The sequence below is a fragment of the Suricata suricatta genome, chromosome 2, assembly GCF_006229205.1.
Source record: "Suricata suricatta isolate VVHF042 chromosome 2, meerkat_22Aug2017_6uvM2_HiC, whole genome shotgun sequence".
Classification (NCBI taxonomy): domain Eukaryota; kingdom Metazoa; phylum Chordata; class Mammalia; order Carnivora; family Herpestidae; genus Suricata; species Suricata suricatta.
In genome coordinates, this window is record NC_043701.1 from 173,926,030 (window position 1) to 173,938,687 (window position 12,658).

The window sequence follows — 12,658 nt, forward strand, 5'->3', positions numbered from 1 at the left end:
AGTGCAAGCAGGGGAGGAGCAGAGAAAGAAGGAGACATAGAATCTGAAGTAGACTCCAGGCTCTGAACTTTCAGCCCAGAGCCCAATATGGGGCTTGAACTCACGAGCCATGAGTTCATGACCTGAGCTGAAGTCAGATCCTTAACCGAATGAGCCACCCAGATGCACCTATTTTGTTGAACTTTAACAGTAAATCCCTATTTTGTTGGCTTCTTGAGGGAACTTCCTTAAGGGTATTGACCCTACATGAGTTGTGCAAATGAACAGAGAGCATGTTTCACTGCTAGGAGCAGGCAGAGTTGATGAAAAAGAGCCATTGGTATGTGTATTATTTTAAACTATCCTTTCCATAAATGTATATGCACCTCAGCTCCTTATAATTAGTCAGGTAGAGCAGAAAAAAATGGAAGAGGAAGAGAAAGAGAAAAAAATGAAAGAGAAAAGAAAGGTAGGTAGAGGTAGAGTGTGATCATTGGAGGCCCTTGTAGCTCAATCATATTCTATGGCTTTGGAGAAGTCTGCCTCATTGTCCCCGCCTACAATAAGGCCTTTCTGGCATCTGCCCCACACAGCTCTGTGGGATTCAGGAAGTAGGGGGAAAATGACATTTTCAGTGGATATTGCTTTAGAAAAGAACATTTTCTAGGGGGTCCATAGTACCATTATCGTTACTTGGGTAGACCTCTTAAAAGCTTTAAAAAGTCTCTGTTTTTAACACTGTTTTTAACCAACTAAGCAGCAGAACTCTCTGTAAAAACTCCATTTCCACTGCACATAGCTCTGGCAATCACACATCCTGAAGAAGGCAGCTTGGAGTCCTGGGAGAGAAGCCACCTCGGGTGACAGTCTGAGTTTGGCCAGTAAGCCAGGATGAAGCACAGAGGCAGGTGTGATTGGTAAAATCACAGATGACTTTGAGCTCTTCACAGATGACACCTATAAACATGGTGGACTTTGGAGGCATGTGAAAACACACAGAGTCCATGTTAATGGAGAAAACTTGGTGACCAGTAAGCACAGCGTACCCATGGAGACGTGTCAGTCACCCATTGTCTCTCTTATTTTGCAAAATGGCTAAAGACATGGCATTCAGGATCACCTTACTCTAGAAGAGATACTCATGGATCCCCATCGTGCCTGCCGCGGTTCACGTGCTGCCCTTCTCTCCCCCCGCAGTAACTTCCAGAACAAGTGGATGAATCACTGAATAACACACATCAAATATGGAAATGTGAATTATATGGCATCGAAGCACATAGTGCTTGGGGGAAAAGGAAACTAAATATGTGAGGACTAATGTCTAACAAATAAAAATTCTGACAACTACTTTTTCAACCATAGGCAGCCGAGAGAGTTGTGAAAATGGTAGAGACTCATTATAAATCTTTTCCTCCCTTTATTGAAACGAAAACATCCTCGTATATTATATATACTTAGCATGTCACCAATTTTGGAGGTAATCTTTTAGGTTAAGTATGTTCCCACATTAAACTGATAATTATCTTTCCTTCTCTTCTTCTATCCCCCTGACACTCAACACACTGGATTTTCGCTTCATGTTTTATTTATGGGACAGAATTAATATGCAGATTCACAAAAACTTAAAAACTCATAATTATTCATAAAGGGCTTTAAGGTTATTTAGTACATTTTTATGAAACTTGGAGTGTATGAGAACATATACTTGAAAGTTGTTGGAAGTCGACTGAGGTTAAGTCCTGGTATGAAGTATAATCTGAAAATGATCAAAATCTTTGAATGAAAGTATTTGTCATTATTCATAATCTATATTTAACTGAAGTAATGGGCATCAATAGCCTTGTAAATATATTCAAGACCAGCCCGGCAAGAGGGAAGATTTGCATATTCCAGGCAAACAATCAATGTTGGAAGAAAGGTCTAGTTAGGAATCTTTGATCACTAAGCAAATGCAATAAAGGACAGAGATTTTTCTTATTTGTGGGCCGTCTGTATGGTGCTATGTGCTTTTACAAATATGCTCAGGTCTAGGAAAAATTAACATCCGCTGGAAATGGGTATGTTCGATTTCTTTTGGAGTAAGCAGAACGAGTGAGGCGGTCACTGTTGATGAAGATGGCCCCTGTAGGCTTCTAGAAATGGCTGAAGAGCAACACGCATCTGTGAACAGCAGGGACCAAGTCTCCATAAGCCTTCCTAACCTGATGATGACTTAGGCTCTCCAGCCAGCCCCAAATTAAGAACGTTGCAATGGGGAAGACACCCTGCTGAACAAACTCTAGGGAGTGCAATCCAAAACCATTATAAAGGGACATATGTGTGTTCTTGGGATGTTCCCACTGGAAACATCTGGAAATGTTAGACAATCAAATGCAGGGAGTAAAAAGCTCATTGGTGCTTAGGAAATTCCTGTACAATGGAGAGGGCTAGGAAGACGGAATAGAAGGAACATGACCTTGGGTGCCCAGATCTAGAATTAAATTGTCCTGTGACCAGGGCACCCAGCTGGGCGATCTTGGGCAAGTCAGTCAACATTCTTAGTCTTGGTTGTCTCATCTATCGAGAGAGAGAGAGAGAGAGAGAGAGAGAGAGAGAGAGAGAGAGAACATCTACGTACAAACAGCTGTGAGATAAAATGAGATAATGGATATAAAATATCTCATACAGCACCTGGCACATAGAAGGTACTGAAGAGATGTCCCCTCCTTCTATTATGCCATGTTACTTTTCTATTATTTGCCATTATTATTATTATTGCTTTATCAAACTTTTAACCTAAGTGCACACATACGTTCTCGCACAAAGATGTAGAGCTACAACATCACTGCGATCTTGGCGCTAAAGGCAGTGATGGCTAAATGGGGTAGGTGCTAATCAGACGTAACCTGCGGCCATGGCAGTTTGAGCAATGAGCTCAGTAGATGTCACAAGCGGGAAGCACCTGAAGAAGCTCTCAAATGTCTCAGTTGTTCAAGGAGCACGCAGAGATTTCCTGTATCTGGCTTTGGCCCCATTTCCCTTACTTCCGCTTCCTAACTAGAAATGGCATCTTACAGAAGAAATTTGAGAAATCTTGAAACTAATACTATAGATGTACCGGTATATTATTACTTTATGGAAGGAAAATATGTGAATTTCTATGGTTATATATGGTGAACCTACACAGTGTTTTTAAAAAAGTGTGTATGTGTGCTTGCATGCAAGTGTATTCCCCCACCCCCACCCCGCCAAGTGATCGCTGACTCTCCTGACATACGGAAACACGGCTCTAGCAGGAAGTTCTACTAGCTTTTGAGAAGGTGAGTTCCATCTTAGTTTTAAGGAATTGACCCATTAAGCTGTGGGAGACAACTGATAGCGAGACAAGTGAATTCCATAGCGGCATTCCTAATTCGGAGCTACAGCACCAGGCACCCGGCAGCATGAGTTTAGACCCTCATATCTGAAGACGAAGAGTCCTTTGGTCTTTTCTCTATGTTCTCTCTGTAGAACATTGTTGATGGACCCCCTTGAAAACCATCCCTTGCTTGACTCCTGTCTGAGAGACCCGTAAGTTTTCTCCTGACTTCCTAGAGGTTGTTTCTGGTTTTCTTACTGGCTTTTCTTCTCCTGCATCTCCCAAATGCTCCTATTTCTGACATGGTGGTGTAGGTGGCATTCCCAGGTTTCCTAGAGTTAAAACCAGCGTATCGCCTTTGAGTCACACCCAGACAGTGCCTTGAACATATGTCTCCTTCAGTCCTTCTTTCCCTCACTTCTGTCCTGCTGGCTTAACACAAGACCCCCGTGGGTGAGTCCTCTGGTTCCAGCGGCTGCCTATCGCTGCTTTTAGAGCCCCTGATCTCACCCCCCACCTCCACTGGGCTACTCCTATCTCCTCTACTGGGAATCCACACAGTTTAAGTGGCTGGAGCTGAAGTGTCTGCTTGGATTTCTTTCTTTCTTTTTTAAGTTTATTTATTTATTTTGAGAAAGAGAAAGAGAGAGAGAGAAAACAAGCAGGGGAGGGGCAGAGAGAGAGAAGGGCAAAGGATCCGAAGCAGGCTCTGTACTGACAGCAGAGATTTTCATGTGGGGCTCAAACTCATGAGATCTTTATGCGGGGCTTGAACTCATGAATTATGAGATCATGACCTGAGTTGATGTCGGACATTTAACCCATTGAGCCAGCCAGGAGCCCCAGCTTGGTTTCAACCTGCCTTCATGCATCCAGCCAGCAGGACTCCCTCCCACACTGGCTCAGCTCTTTGTCAGATGTCATTAATAGGCACTACAACTTTTTGTATTTTCCATAAAAGCCATCATGATGCTGGGTAGATGGCCGGTTTGGACATAAAATGTCCATCTGAAGATCCTAGAAAATATTTTCTGAGAGTAATATTTAATTTTCCATTCTCCTCAAGAGAGATGGAAAACTGAACAAGAAAGACAAAAGTCCTCTGTAGGCATCATTCCTAACCCAGGTCCCCCCTCCAAAATGACCGCTTCCATATTTGTGTGCTCCATGGGGCTGGAGAAGCTGTGTTTCCTTCCAGGCCTTCCTCATCCATTTGCACGTGTATATAGAACACACAGGTTTTTGGTGCAGCTGATGGGGAAAAATGTCTCCTCTTTCTACTACAGTTCAACAGTGTTGAGGTGAGGGATTTCACACCTTGAGCAGCTTCCTGCCTGAAACTTGCTAAACTGTTGCTCACGTGTCTTTGTCCCCCATGACCTTCCCTCTGGCTTTACTCCTAACACAACACACTTCCCGGAGTAAGACCTTACAGTGCTCAGAACATTAGAGAAAATGGCAAAGGGACTTTTGTTGTTGTTTGCTTGTTTGGAGGGGTTCTTTTTCCACTTCGAACACCATCCCTGCAGGAGCTGGAAAGCTCCGTGCAGGCTGGGTTGACCGTGGGCCTTGCCACCACCTCAGAGGCCCCCTCACTCCCCAACATATTTTAAGAAGCTTGTGTTTGAGAGAAATCGCTTCCGCCTTGATGAAGTGCTCCATAACGCCGTGGTTGGAACCAGAGCTCTGGATCCCAGAATCGGCTGGCCCCTCTAACCAACGGCAGGGTCTTGGAATTTAATATACTTTCAAGTGAGTTTTAGTATGTGTGACATTTTTGAACTAAAAGCTAAGTTCAGAGGAATGTCAGTTTGATGAGACAGTTCTCAAGATGTGCTGTCGTATCTTGATGAGATCCCAATCTCAGTGGTGATGGAGTGGCTACCAGCTCTATTTAAGGATTCGAATTCCCCCATTTTATTTGCCAGCACCGTTGTTAATAAAAGCAGCTAAATGGAGAAGGGCCCCTCCACCTTAATGTCCAAACCCAAAGAGGACCCCATACCATTGGCTAAACTAAATATATTCATTAAAAAAATACCTGGTACTTTTCCTACCAAAGCTGGTCAGGTTACTTCGAGGGCCACAGAGTTTTAACTACCCCAAGGGAAAAAGGGTCAGTGATAATATCATTCCCCTGTAAGGGTTGGGTTTCTGTTTATTTTCAACACAGGCAGCTGGTAAGTAAATTTATCCTCAAAAGGAGTGACCCTTTGAATGGTTCTACTTCAGCCAAAAAAAAAAAATAACTCTTTTAACCTCATTCCCTGTTCCAGTTGGTAGACTGGGGAGTAGTTCTCACCTGCATTATCAAGTCTAGTGGGGGCTCCCTGGATTGAGAAGCGATCATGGGCCATCAAGGGGCTCAGTGGAAACAAGTGATGTGATTGATTAGTGATGTCTGATGCCATGATGGGTGAAGTCAGCTAAGGAAAGAGCTAGAAGGACTGCTGCTTCTTTATATTAGCCATCGCTACTAGTCACCATGAAATTCTTTTAGTTCATAAATTTAGGCACCTTTGAGCCCTTCACCTTTTTGGTCAATGGATAACAGTAATCCTGTCATTTCTGAATTTCTCTGGAGGAGACCTCTTAAAACACAAGGGATCCAAGGATTTTGAGCATGGAAGTGATCATTAGAGAAATGACAGAGTTAAGACAGACAGAAGTTGTGTCTAGGGCAAGTGAGAACAAAGTTCTCTCTCACTTATCAGAAATGGTGGGGATTCCCTTTCCCTGCTCAGACCTCAGTGATTCTTAAGGAAACTTCTTTAAACCCCCTGTGTGTACTAAGTGAATCTATCATTAGCATCAGTGCAAATATCACTCCAAAGGTGGTAGATAAACGAATCATGTGGGCTGTGTGTGCTAGAAATGACTCTCTGAGACCCATAAGAACCTTTGGAATCAGGTCTGGGGATCTGCATTTACAAAGTCCCCCAAGCAGGACCAATTACATAATTTTTGAGGGCAAAATGAGACTTCAGAGCCCCTTGTTAAAACATTATTAAGAATTTTAAGATGCCAACAACAGAGCATTAAACCAGAGAGTCCTTGTGAGAGGAAACTGGCCCATCCCCAAGTTATTCTGATGGGCACCAAAGTGTTAGAATCCTGAACTGAAACATCAGCCAGAAAGACGGAGGTGAGTTCATTCAGTTCATCCGTCCATTCCAAGTAGTGGCGTTCTAGGAGAGAGGGAAGTGTCGGCAGATCGCCTCCCGCTCTGACGTAGTGCTGGATGCCTGAGATCCCCCAGCCCCACCCCCACCCTGTCAGTCTCCACACCCACAGCACTTACACAGTCTCTGAGATCTCACCTCTCCCCCAAATATCCCCAAGTTGATGACACAGAAAACTCATGGCCATTCCCACGAGGTCCTCCTCACTTCCTGACTCACTCAGTGATCTAACTAAACACCAAACTCAATAAAGTTCGAAGTTCAGATTCCAAGGCTCATTTGATGGGCTTTCCAGTACAGCTGCCACCAGTGAAACCATTCATCCCCCATCCGAGGCTCCGTGCTCCACATGGTTTGGAATCCATGAACTGACCCTGTGAAAAATATTTGGTTACTAACAAGTTAAATGTCTTCCATTATAGAAGCAGCAGAGACAAACTTCTAAGACACCCAAGTGTTTTTCTTATCATTTAGCCATGTCTGACTTTTAACACTCACTGTTTTTGTACTCATTTTTTTAGCACAAAGCTCAGATCTGACCACCACCCTGTTCTATTCCTTCAGAGCCACCCTAGTCCTAGAGAATAAAATGTTTTCCTTAGTCTGGCATTTCGGATCTCCTGCAGCATATACCTTATAGAAGGAGATAGACAATAAACATGTGAACCATCAAATAATTGCAAATTGTGATTTGAGCTATTTTTAAAAATCCAGTGTGCATGAGAATAATGAGAAAGGGGCAAGCTCCAGATACTGTGGGCAGAGGTGTCCTCTTTGAGAAAGCTCATCAGTCCATGTTCTTTGGCTTGTAGGTGCCAAAAACGGACTCAAACCTGTTAAAGGAAGGAAGGAAGGAAAGAATGAAAGAAAGAAAGAGAAAAGAGAGAAAGAAAGGAAGAGAGAAAAGACTGAGAGAGAGATAGGAAGGAAGGGAAGGAGGGAGGGAGAGAAGGAAGAAAGGGAGAGAAGGAAGGAAGAGAGGGAGGGAGAGAAGGAAGGAATAAAGGAAAAGAGGGAGGGAGAGAGGGGAAGGAGGGAGGGAGGGAGGGAAAGAAGAAGGAAGGAAGGAAGGAAGGAAGAGAATGAGGGAAGGAAGGAGGGGGGGAAGGAAGGAAGAAAAAGGCATAACTGCACCTGAGGTCTTAATCAATGTCATTGGGAGAATCCTGCCTCTCTGCTCTCTTGTTTCTCGCCTCCCCCTTCGTCTCTAGTACCACCACTCCCAACACCACCCAGTCTCTCCCAGCACAGTCAAAAACAGCCAGTGCAACTCCAAGCTCACAGTCTACCAATTTAGCTGATCTGGTGGAAAGAAAGTACTTCTTTCTTATTGGTTCCAGAAAGACTTCAGAGACTGACCTGCATTGGCCAGTTGTAAATGACATGTCAATCCCAGAACCAACCACTGTGGCCAGAGCTAAATTCTATGTCTTGAAACTTCTTGGAAAAGGTTCAGGCTCTTTCTCCAAAATCTCATTGACCAAGGGCAGGGCATATTGATTCCTCCAAAGGAAAATCTGTATTTTGCTACCAAAAGGAGTGAGGAGAAATGTCCAGAATGCATACACATCTCCATTGAAAGAGATGACAATCCAAAATCTAATGCGAAAAAACTAGCCACGTGAAGAGTTGAGTGAGAAGGAACATTCCAGACAGAGGGAGCTACAGGAAAAATTGACGCGTGAAGGTCATCGTGTCTCAAGGGTGGTGAGCCAGGGCATTGGGGCCTTGAAATGAGTTTGGAGAAGTCAGCAGGGGTTAGGTCATTGGAACATTCTAGGCCAAGGGCACAGAACTCATGATGAGTACTCTTTTATATAATATGTGACAAATTTCTTTGGAGATCTTTTACCAGTCTCCTCTTATTTGGACTTACTAAATTTTTAGATTTCAGCTACTCTCTTCCAAAACGGACAGACTCTTTACCTTAAAAAGTGGGAAAACATCACATCATCATATTTGACTTGGAGAGGCTTGATGCTCATTAACCAAGTATTTCACAAGCTTCTGGCTTTAAGATGTAAAGAATACATCAGGCTATTACTGTTAAGCCCAATGAAACATCCAATCCTTTAAATTTCCACAAAAAATCTAAATGTGTTACACGCTGCTAAGATTTCTCCCTAACAGGAGCATTTTATTTCCCGAGGATATGGGGGTTTGTCTGTATCGGGTGTATTTAGAACATTATTTTAAAACTTTATAAGTCAGATTGAGCCAATCTGGATTTTGAACACTTGCTATGATTTTAGCATTTCATCTGTTTGTTTCTTAATAGCTAGCCAGATCAGACTAAAATCTCTCCAGCTCAAACGGCATGGCTACGCATTAAAATGAAAGGAAGGAAACTGACTTGACAATGTGTGTGTGGGTTTCTTTTTTTTTTTTTTGTCACCAATCAGATCACACTTTTCTTATTAATAGAAGAAAGCTTCTATTGAAAACAATGAAGAAAACAAGAAAGACCAAAATCGTATGTGACTGACAGCTGGCTTCCTTGTGAGCTGGCTGTTGTGACTTAGACTAGTTGCACAAATATGTCAGGCATGAGGGCCCAGCCTCACCGAGCTGGAAGTTGGCATCACTTCCTTCGTATAGCATTTTTTGTGCCCCATCTCGTTCCTACTGCAAAGCTTCTGCCAATTTCCCTTTGGAGAAGGCAAAAGCCCTACGATCGTGTATTGTGAGCTTCCTTCTTCACTAGAGATCGACTCTGATTTTGCTGTTGTTACACTTAACATAGCAGACGTTTTGGCATTTTTGCACATAATACCCCTGTGCATCTCATGTTATCCTTAAAACCCTACAAAATTTCTGCCGGTCCCTCTGAAATAATTTCCTCCTTCTTTAGAGTTTTATCTTCAAGGAGGCCTTTTTCTCACTATTTGTAATGGTATATTAAAACAAAAGCTATGTTGAAAGGAACTGTTTGCTCATATGTTTCATAACTTAGGAATTAATTGCTGTTGAAAGATAATTACCCCAATGCTAGAGTCAGAGAGTCTGCACATCTACTAAGACAGAATATAAACGTTCCTTTTGATTTTCCCACTTCTGCCCCCAATTTGAAACAGGACTCTGTAGTGATAGTTGATTCACTTAGGGATATTCTGGAGGCAAGTGGCAGGCCTGGTTTCAATCGAATGTGTTGGAGCCGCAGTCAGAGGCCTCACGCACACCCTCTGTGTTCTTCTGGGAAAGTGGCGTTGAGAAGCTCTTATTTAAGGATTCTTTAACTATTAGACCTGAGACTCTGAGCTGGGTCGTTCCCCAGGTTGCTACAAAAAGGGGGAAAAAGCCCATCTGGTCTGAGGTGCACATTTGAGATCGGGGTTTACCCAGAGTCAGCAGAGAGCTGGACTATCAGGCCTGACGTCCCCCAAAGCAGCCGCCACGGTTTTGGCATTATTGACAGGTTATCTGACATCTTTCTTGGGTGCTCCTGGTACATTCTCCTGGCTCTTTGTCCCCAGTGGGCAAGATGAGGGCCCCTGGTTGTGTTTGCTGTCCTGTCACCAAAGAGAACAGTACAACAGAAAGTCTCCTGCAATGTGCTAAAAGTCTGTACAAAGGATGGTTAAACAAACAGAGCATTAGGCTGCTTTTCCAGCCGAGCAGGCCTCTCCTCTAATTGTCTGGAGAGCTGATTGACAAAACTGATGATCCTTGAGGATCAATTTCCTCCTCATCAGGAGCACAAAAGATCCAGCGGCCACAGGTTAAATTCCAAACTCATTCCTCGGCTATCCTCAATGAGTTGGCATCAGCCCACTTCATATTGTTTCCCCACTTTGCTCTTCAGGATGCCCCTCAGCCACACTGCGCTAAGTCGGGAGCACCGCCTCTGGAGCCCGGGCGTTCTGGTCCAGCCTCCGCTGTTACTCCATCCCCAGCCCCTCAAGGGCTCGCTCCTGACCTTGGGCATGTATTGCTAACACCCTTTCTATAGACAGCATCTCTATGTCAGTTAGGGTTCGTTTGGGTGGCAAGTGGCAAAAAATGCAAACCAAAGTGACTTAGGCAAAAAAAAGTTGGTTCTTGTAACTGACCAGAATCCAGGAGAATTGTTCATACCAGACAAGTCTGCCTCCAGGGCTCACATGTTGTACTTGAAATCCAGTTTTCCTCTCTCCATTTCTCAGTTCCGTATCTTCAGTGTGGAAATCATCCTGTGGCCTCACCTGGCATAAGGTGACTGCCAGCAGCTCCCAGAACCTTCTTCTTCCAGCTTCAATGCAGCAGGAGACCGGAAGGTCCTGGTACGGTGCTTCCTGTCACAACCTCATAGCCCATGGAAAGGACAGAGCAATGAGTAGACTGACTTAGATTGGGTAGGGGTGGAGTCGAACTCTCCCAGAAGCGCAAGGACTCAGAGATAGGGGAGAAGTGACTTCTCAGAAGTGAGAATGGATACTTTTGCAGAAATGCAAATGGACCCTAGAGGCTTGTCTCCTTACCCCGTTTAGCCGCTCCCCTGAGGACCAATGTCTCAGCTCCTGGCCTGCGCTTTCCCCAAAGCTGAGCTCCATGTTGTACATTTAATAGGTCCTTCATGAGGGTATCAATTGATAACGACCCACTAAACTCTTTGAATGATATCACCAAAGCCAGAAGTAATAAACAGTTTTTAAATGGTGGCTCCTCAAACCTTTGCCTTGATGACGTTTTTTCTCTTGGCTGGCAGACGCCATCCAGCTCACAGTGGTTGTGACTGCAGACGCAAGCTCTGTGTAGTGGCCACATGTTTTAACAGGTGCCGAAGCCACCAAAGCAGATGGCCTGGCAACATGCTGGCGGTTCCCCGGAGGAAGTTTCTTTTTACTACATGAAGTTTTCCATGTCCTTGAAAATGGACTTTGTCTGGCTTCATATTGATTTTTGGTTGCTGGGATGTTGACTTCTCCATGATCTCTGGTTTTGGTAGAAGGATGCATTTCTCCTCCTAGAGTGAAAAGAAGTTAGAAAGGACGGGATGCGAGGGTGGAAGTACTTTAACTGGGATTCTAGATGATAGAACAATAAATTTTGTTTCTTCTTATCTTTTTAAAGTTTATGTATTAATTTTTGAGAGAGACAGAGAAGGAGAGAAAAGGAGAGAGAGAGAGAATCCCAAGCAGGCTCTGTGCTGGCCACACAGAGCCCAGCGCAGGGCTTGCATCCACAAATGGTGAGATTATAAGTTGAGCCAAAATCAAGAGTTGGACACTTAACCGACTGAGCCACCCAGGTACCCCTTTTTATTTTTTCTTTAATAAAATATATCTTGGCAGGAGCTCCTGAGTGGCTCAGTCGGTTAAGCATCTGACTTTAGCACAGGTCATGATCTCGTGGTTTGTGACTTTGAGCTCCGTGTCAGGCTCTGTGCCAACAGCTCAGAGCCTGGAGCCTGCTTCGGATTCTGTGTCTTCCCCTCTCTCTGCCCCTCTACGCTCATGCTCTGTCTCTATCTCTCAGTAATAAATAAATGTTAAAAAAATATATCTGGACTATGATCTGAGACAGGTGCTAGGAAAATAGAGGTGAGCACAGAAAGAGAGATGGCCCCTGTCCGTGGACCTGACAGGTGGATTGCAAGAACGCACCCTAATCAAGTTACCTGGGAACTTCACACTGCACTTTGCTGTCACCGCTTTTACTTGGTCTGCAATGATAGACATTGCATTAATGATATACAGTGTCTTATTTGATTGACTGTTGTTTCTTCTCTTAGACTGTTTCTTAGTTCCTATTCATTGTAGTCTTGGATCCATACTTCGAGCAAAACACCTCTCTTATGGTGCTTCAGACATATTTGAGATATTTGTTGATTGAAAGAAAACTGAATGAATGAATGTCTTATTCTAGGTAAATCATGAACATATCCTATTTACTCCCAACATTGTACCTGAGAGAAATATAACAGGATCGTTTTCTTCAATTATTAACATTTTTTTTCATTTATTCTTCGAGAGAGACAGCACAAGTGGAGAAAGGGGCAGCGAGGGAGAGAGAGAATCTCAAGCAAGCTCCATACTCAGCATTGAGCCCAGCTTGGGGCTCAATCCCATGATGCTGGGATCATGACCTGAGCTGAAATCAAGAGTTGGATGCTTAACCAACCTAGTCACCCAGCCGCCCCTCTCTAATTATTGATGTAAAGATAGTAAAATTTTGCTCAACC